Source organism: Gastrolobium bilobum, unplaced genomic scaffold (genome assembly GCF_033153095.1).
Source record: "Gastrolobium bilobum isolate Gb01-03AN ecotype WA unplaced genomic scaffold, APGP_CSIRO_Gbil_v1 utg184890, whole genome shotgun sequence".
Classification (NCBI taxonomy): Eukaryota; Viridiplantae; Streptophyta; class Magnoliopsida; order Fabales; family Fabaceae; genus Gastrolobium; species Gastrolobium bilobum.
The window spans coordinates 1,130-8,479 of NW_026896023.1; the positions used below are offsets into that span (position 1 = coordinate 1,130).

Below are 7,350 nucleotides of genomic sequence, written 5' to 3' on the forward strand. Positions count from 1 at the left end.
GAAAAAGGATATCCAACGATTTATTGTTGAATGTGATGTTCAATGCAATAAAGCCCAAACACTATCTTCGATACGGATGCTTAAGCCTTTACCAATTCCAACTCAAGTATGGGCAGATATCTCCACGGATTTTATGGAAGGGCTACCCAAATCCTATGGAAAAGACAGTATCTTGGTGATGGTCAATAGATTGACTAAATTTACTCACTTCCTACTCCTTAGACATCCTTTCACTGCCAAGGATGTTACAGACTAATTCATTAAAGAGATTGTGAGATTACAAGAATTACCCACTTCCATAGTTTCCAATCGGGATAAGATCTTCCTAGCCACTTCTAGACTGAGTTGTTTTGTAATGCACATACAAAATTGAAGTACAACTCACCTTATTATCTGCAATCGATGGTCAAACTGAATAATATTTTCTGTCCTTTTCTTACTTCCCATTCTTTTGACACCAGTACATTACATAGTTATCTTAATACTCACTTAAGATAGTTTGATCATTTGAAAGGAAGACAAAAATGAAGCATTAGTGAGAAAAGTGGACCAAATTTAAAGAGTAGAAGACCACCTAGCAAAAGATCAGGAATAATACAAATTTTGATTAGCTTTATAGAAATTTAAAGACCATGCTCTAAATGGTTTTATAGAAGTTTTGGATTTTATAGAGCCTGCCTACAGGATAGGCTTGATTGTTGTTGTTTCTCTTCCAAACAAAGCACATTTACATTTTCAGAGCCACTTCTTACAATGACAATAATAACAAAAAGACAAAGACTCCAAACAAAAATCAAGAACGGATAACTTGATGAAATACATATACTAAACATTTTAAACTACATGAAAAAAAGAGAGAATGTTTATCGCTTACCTGTTTTCGAAGGTCATCAATTTCTTTCTGGGCAATATCATAATCCCGTTCATTCCTTCTGAGGTCAGCCTGCACAAGATACACATAAGCAAATCCACATACAACCCAAAAAAAAAAGGTACATGAAACAGTATTTTAAGTTGTAAACCTTCAGTTCAAGGATGGTTTTCTCTAAGTTGGAATTTTCATTCAGGGAGTTTTGCAACTTTTGGTTCATTCAAGCTGTATGCGTCAGCCATCTTTTCATGCTCCACTGCAAGAACAGCAGTATAATTATTTTAGTAAAAAATCTATGGCATTGTTGATTAAGAATGTAACAATAACCCTGCTTGCAGAGCTTTTCCTCTATGTAACAATAACATTGGACACAAATGATTTTTGCTTGAATATTCATCATAACCGAATTATGAAAACTCCATACACAGCACCTTAAAAATTCCAAAGTGAATTATAGTCCTTGTATATTTTACCCAAGGTGCAGCGCAAATAAAATCATTAGATAACAAGACTACCCCCATCAACCAAGCCCAATAATAGCAACCACCCACTATTGGTCCACTCACATTACATATATAATTAAAATAAAATGCAATAAAATCAAGATGCGGATCTACATTTTCTTTTTTCTAGTGGAATTAAATGCAGAACAATAAGGACAACAATGTTGGAACAGTATTTAATGATATTTTGCTCTCTACGTTTACAGCTTATTTAGCCATTCAATCCAATAAAACAATATACCTCTTTCATCTATTATGGCTTCTGCTTTCTCCTCTAACTCGTACAGAACCTGAAAAAGTTAATAGAAGATTGCATCATTTTTAACATAATATATATAAACTATATGGTACCACCAGAACACAGTCGTAGTCGTACTAAATCGATTCATCTCCAAATCCAGCAGAAAGGAAACAGTGTAAATTACAACCCAAATGCAAGTGAACCAAAAAAGGTTTAGCCAATCAAATTATACTCTTAGAAAACAATATATATCACAGGAATTCTTTAAACCAATTTTAGCCACCAAAAAAACAAAAACAAAGAGTTAACCCAATTTTTGGTCCTTCAAAAATACAACTGTCATTAGTTCGGTCCTCCGTTGATAAATACGTCATGGGACTTTAGGGCTTGTTTGGTGGAAATGATAGGATAAGGTTAGGATAAGATATAGAGCTGGCAAGCCTATATCATGTCCTGTGTTTGATGAGCACCTGATTAGCAATCTGATAAAATTATATAGAAGGAGAAAGGAGAAAGAAAAAATAAAATATAATGCAATAAATACAAATATATTGGGTAGCGTGGGGATATATTGGGTAGCATGGAGATATATTGAGTATTCAATATTAGTATCCTATCCTGTTGAATCCTAACCCAACTCCATGAAAATTAAAGGTGAAAGGAAATACATTCTTTTGAAATTTGTTACATACATATAATTAATTATTCAAATAATTACAGCCACCCATTCCATGAAAATGCTTCTTATTTGTAATAAATAACTTAAAGCATTGCAGTCAACTTCCCCATTAACAAATTAAGTACCGGACATACATGAATATAAATTTAAGAAATCTGTTGTCATATTACCCTCCCCTTGAGGTTATGTATAAAAGGATGCACCAGGTCAACCATACCTGTTGCAAAATTATCTCTGACTCCTTCCTGCCCAATTGTTCATGTCTCAATGCATCAATAGCCTCTTGGTATTTCGCATACATTTTGTCCAACTTCAAAAGATAGAGGTATACAGAAATAAGATTTATTTATGTAAATCAAATGGAAAAATAGTGCCAGTATTAAAAGTAAAACTTTAATAACTCACACTCCAACCATCTTGCAGGAGTGAAGCAGCTAATGCTGTTCCAGAAACACCAACATGAATTTTCGGGACTAGCATGCTATTTTCGTCAAACATGCTATCAGCATCAATTGATGTCAGCCACCTGTCAAAAGGAAAAACAATGGCCTGCATGTTATATCTTGAACATGGGTGCGTGTGTGTGCGTGCGTGCAATCTCACCTTGTAATTCCGGTTTTGTCACCTTGTAATTCTTCTTGACTCGTACCACCCAAGTCTTGCGGATCTTTGGTTTCCTCGTCTTTCCCAAGAGCAATCTCACCTTCCTCATTTTAACCTTCATTGACTGCCTCATTTTGGCCTTGTGGCAACTCACCACCGTCAAATGATTCTTCGGTGATTGGATGACTGCCAGTAAATTCCGGAGTTGTAACAGGCTGTTCTTCAGCACTATCTTCTGGGGACTCTGATCCTTTTGATTTCTTCAATACAGGTACCACTACATCAGAGCCCTTTTCACCAGGTGTGACAGATTCAGAAGTGGAGGTAGGAGCAATGCGTTTTGGAGACAATGGTTGAGATGATAGAGCATAATTGCTTGGAGTTTCTGTGTCACTCGAAGGTCCAGCATCAGACATTTCTATGTCACCTTGAGGCTCGTCGAGTTTTACTAGATGAGGCCTGACCAATTTCCTACCTGTTTTTCGTGTTTCAACGGCAGCTTTGGGCAATGAAGTCATCGACATTGGATCCAGAAAGAAGTTGAGCCACATTCGTTTCCTAAGAAAATTTAAAAAAAATAAGCAAAACGGGCTCAGAACATAATCATAAAAAATGATCCCTGCAAGCTAAAGCATCCCTATCCACTCAACATTAATTAGGTTGCGCAATAAATCACTTTTTAAATTATTACCTCAGGAAGATTGCCAACAACAATCTTAAGCTTTTCAACTTCATCGGATAACCTCTTCTGAGCCTCCTTGCGCCTCTCAAGTTGATTAATAAACTTTGTTTTCTCCTGAAATTAAGTAAATCAATTATAGGGAGTGAATGTATATATATATATATATATATATATATATGTTATAGGGAGTGCATGTTATATCTTGAACATGGGTGCGTGCGTGCGTGCGCGTGTGCGTGTGTGGTAACATATACATTAATAATACCGTATATGTGAATATCATATATAATATATTCAATAGGATTTGTATTTGTACTAGTTCTTTATATTTATTTATATGTTATGTCATTAATATTTATCATTAAAAAAATAAATCACCACCATAAATTTTATATGGTAAATTTTACATAATAAATTTTGTATTAGAAAAGTTTGTATAAAATGAAGTAATTCGAAGGAGCAAAAAGGTTATGAAAGCCATACGGTTCAGAAGCGAAACTGCTGAGTGAAAGATTGCTCAGCTCATTCCTCTTCTTCCTTGTCTCAATTTCAGCTTCACACTTCTCAAGCTTTCTTTCAAATCAGCAGCCTCCTAAAAGCATCCAAATAGATATAAAGCATGATTACTTGCACATTTGAGTACATAACATATTTTGAGTACATAACATATTTTGATTACTTGCACATTTGAGTACATAACATATTTTGGGTAGATATCTACCCACCAATAAAATGGGAGCAAGAGCAACCCAATGTCATCCAAATATTCACCATCTTTAAGCATGACCAATAATAACCTAAAACATTTTCCATCTTATAGACCCATACAGTCTGATTTTTAAAGTAGCAAATTTGAAGTTCCAAAATATCAACTAATTTCACATAAGGAAAGAAAGTAATTAAGCACTGAACATTAACAAAATAACACGTGACTGACAAAGAATAAAATACCTTTTCAACCTGTTTTCTAACAGATAATTCCTTCTCAAGTTTCTCTTTATAATCATCTTCGACTTGCTTTAGTCCTGACTGTTTAAAACACAAGTAACATTAAAAAAACAAAAATCCAAGTGCTCTAATTTCTAATTTGACAAATTTCAAAAATTAGAAAAAAGCATAATAACAAACAAACTTCACCTCCATTGCTTTTAACACACCCTCTAGGTCTGCTGCTTTTCTTGACCATTCATCAGAACTCTCTTTATAGAGCTCATTAAGTTTGTTAACCTAAAAATAGGACATATTCAAAATTAAAATACATAATAAAATACACAACAAATAAAGCTAAAAGAGATCCATAAAGTCAAACTCAAACAATACACTAGTATAGTGAATAGGAATTTGAGAAAGCTTGAGCTGGATTTTGAGAATGCTTAAATTTGGTTGAGTTGGATTCAAATACACTCACAGTGGAAAGTTCAACAGATAATCGCTCTTCATTGGCTGCAGCAGAATCTTTAGCTGAAATTAATTCCTAAAAACATAAAAAAACATCAATCAAGCAGGGTTAGCGATAAAAGGAAACCATGCATCATATTTCAAGATGATGAATAGAACATTTTGCTTTTTGTCCTTCATTTTTAGCTTTGTATTCTGAAGATTAGTTTGAAAAGTTACTTCTTTTGAAAACTTTTTATTATTCGAAAATTAAATTTTAATAAATAGGTGGGATAATATTTTACATTCAAAATTCCTTAATGGCAAACAACTATATTAATGTCCCACTAATTTTTCAATTAGAAATCTTAATTTTAAACTTGAAGTGGGTGAGAATATATTTAAAATTCAAAATTTATTTGTGGCAGATATCTATATTAATGACCAACTTTTTAACATGTGATGTGGTGCATATTTTCCTTTGGTAATCACCTTCTTTTTAAGATATTTCTTTTTGTTTTGGTCAGTTTCTCTTCGTTGACTTCTTAAGCTATGGACTCCAAATATGATTTCATAAAGGATCTTAATCCTACCAAGAAGGACTGAAGGATTAAAGTTAAGGTGGTAAAGAGTTGGAAGGTTCCTAATTTTTAGTGTAAAGATTTTGATGATAATGTGGATATGGTTCTGTTAGATGAACATGTAATAGTTTTTGATTTGTTTTTAGCAACTCTCTTGTTGCTTGATTTGGTTTTGATTGATATACTAATGTAAGTATTTTGTAGGGAGAAAGATGTGTGCTACTTTCAAGGGTTTTTTGCATGTCCGCAAAAATGGTTGTGTTATAGCTTGACAATCCTAGGTATTTATGTTATGTCTGTGGAATATTTATTGTTTATTTGTTAAATTTTGTTTTGTTATTAAAATAGTGCATGCAACTTCTACGAAAATAGGGGTCACAAGCTTGAGTGCACTTTGTGGGAGTAGTGTGTGGATGAAGTGCAAACGTTTCTGGCAAATAATCAGTCTTATCAGAACATCATAATAGTCCAGCTTGCGAGGATCAAGGGTTTAATTTTTTTTAATATTTGTTAATTATTTTTAACTCTGTTATACTCTAATTGTCTCTCTGTATCTCCCACTTTTACGTGTTCTTAATTGTATAGGGAAAATCAGAATAACAAATACAAAATATATGACAAGGATTATCTTGGATTCAAATGTACCAAAGGTTGTAGACTTCAAAAAAAAGGTGTCGAGCGAGATCAAAATCGAACTTGATATTTTGTTGTTTAATATTACTTCTATTCAAGATTTTCTCTCTCTCAATTTTCTTATATATCCCACACTATAATCCCCACTTCTAAGAATGAGACAACCTTATTTTAATTAAATTGACTTCTCGGTTGAAAAGAACATCTTTTTTTGTTATTTTATTCTCTATCAATTCTTCAATTATTCCCTATCAATGTCTATTGGGCTTAATTTTAAGAAAACATAAATAATTTAGATTGTTAAAAAAAGTCACAAATATTTGCAACAAATAATTACTTATTACTATTAATAACTCAACTAAAATGAATTACCATTCAGTGACCAATAATCATCCAACTTCTGCATCATAAAAGAATATTTGTCATTAAGTATTTTACAGACTATTACTTGGAGAATGTGCGCAGCATTCTATGCATGTTTCTCACTACTTTTAGTATGGAAAATTGTTAAGCCTATTAATAACATTTATTATTATGTCTATTGGGTGGAAAAATATTTTATATTTAAAATTTAAACTTTTTAAATTTGAATTTTGAACTTTGATAGGTGGAAAAAGAGTTCAACATTTAATGTTTCTCACTACTTTCTGCATGGAAAATTGTTAAGCATATTAATAATGGGGTTTGCGGTAGTCATGTTACAGGAATCTCATTTTTATTCCTGCAGACACATACATATTTTTTTATTAAGTTGTTTTTTTTTTTTTAAATTTTTTTATATCGGTGGGCCCCACAAATAGGGGTGTTAACGAGCCGAGCCGAGCTTTGATCTTAACGGGCCAAGCCTGTATTTAAACGTGTCCGACTGGCCTTAGTCTGTTACCTGTTACGAATATAATATTGGCCTGTGGCCTGATTTATTTACAAAAAATAAAAGTCTGTGTGAAGCCTGTCTTAGCCTGTTAGCATGTTAAAGAATAAAAATAAGAGATCAGAATTCCACAAAAAACCAATTTCCAAATAGAAACTTTAGCTTCCAATTTGCAGCAATAATTTACAAAGTCTACAATAAATAAATAAAAATTAAAGTGAGAGAAGGTAGATAACAAGTTATATTATCTTAGCCCATTATAAAAAAAGTGCCAACAAAAATAAAAATAAAATAAAAAATAAATTGACA

At 32.7% G+C, this 7,350-nt stretch overlaps 1 long non-coding RNA gene across 1 annotated transcript; it reads right to left on the reverse strand.

The window, feature by feature from the left end:
• Positions 1 to 1,022: 1,022 nt before the first annotated feature.
• On the reverse strand, positions 1,023 to 5,146 carry LOC133297355 (uncharacterized). The gene is made up of 10 exons (XR_009749627.1): positions 4,988 to 5,146; positions 4,717 to 4,806; positions 4,531 to 4,608; positions 4,063 to 4,171; positions 3,589 to 3,693; positions 2,898 to 3,455; positions 2,700 to 2,820; positions 2,512 to 2,604; positions 1,616 to 1,664; positions 1,023 to 1,127 (listed from the first exon to the last, which is right to left on the reverse strand). It is a non-coding gene; the product is annotated as an uncharacterized LOC133297355 (long non-coding RNA).
• Between the last annotated feature and the right edge of the window lie 2,204 nt (positions 5,147 to 7,350).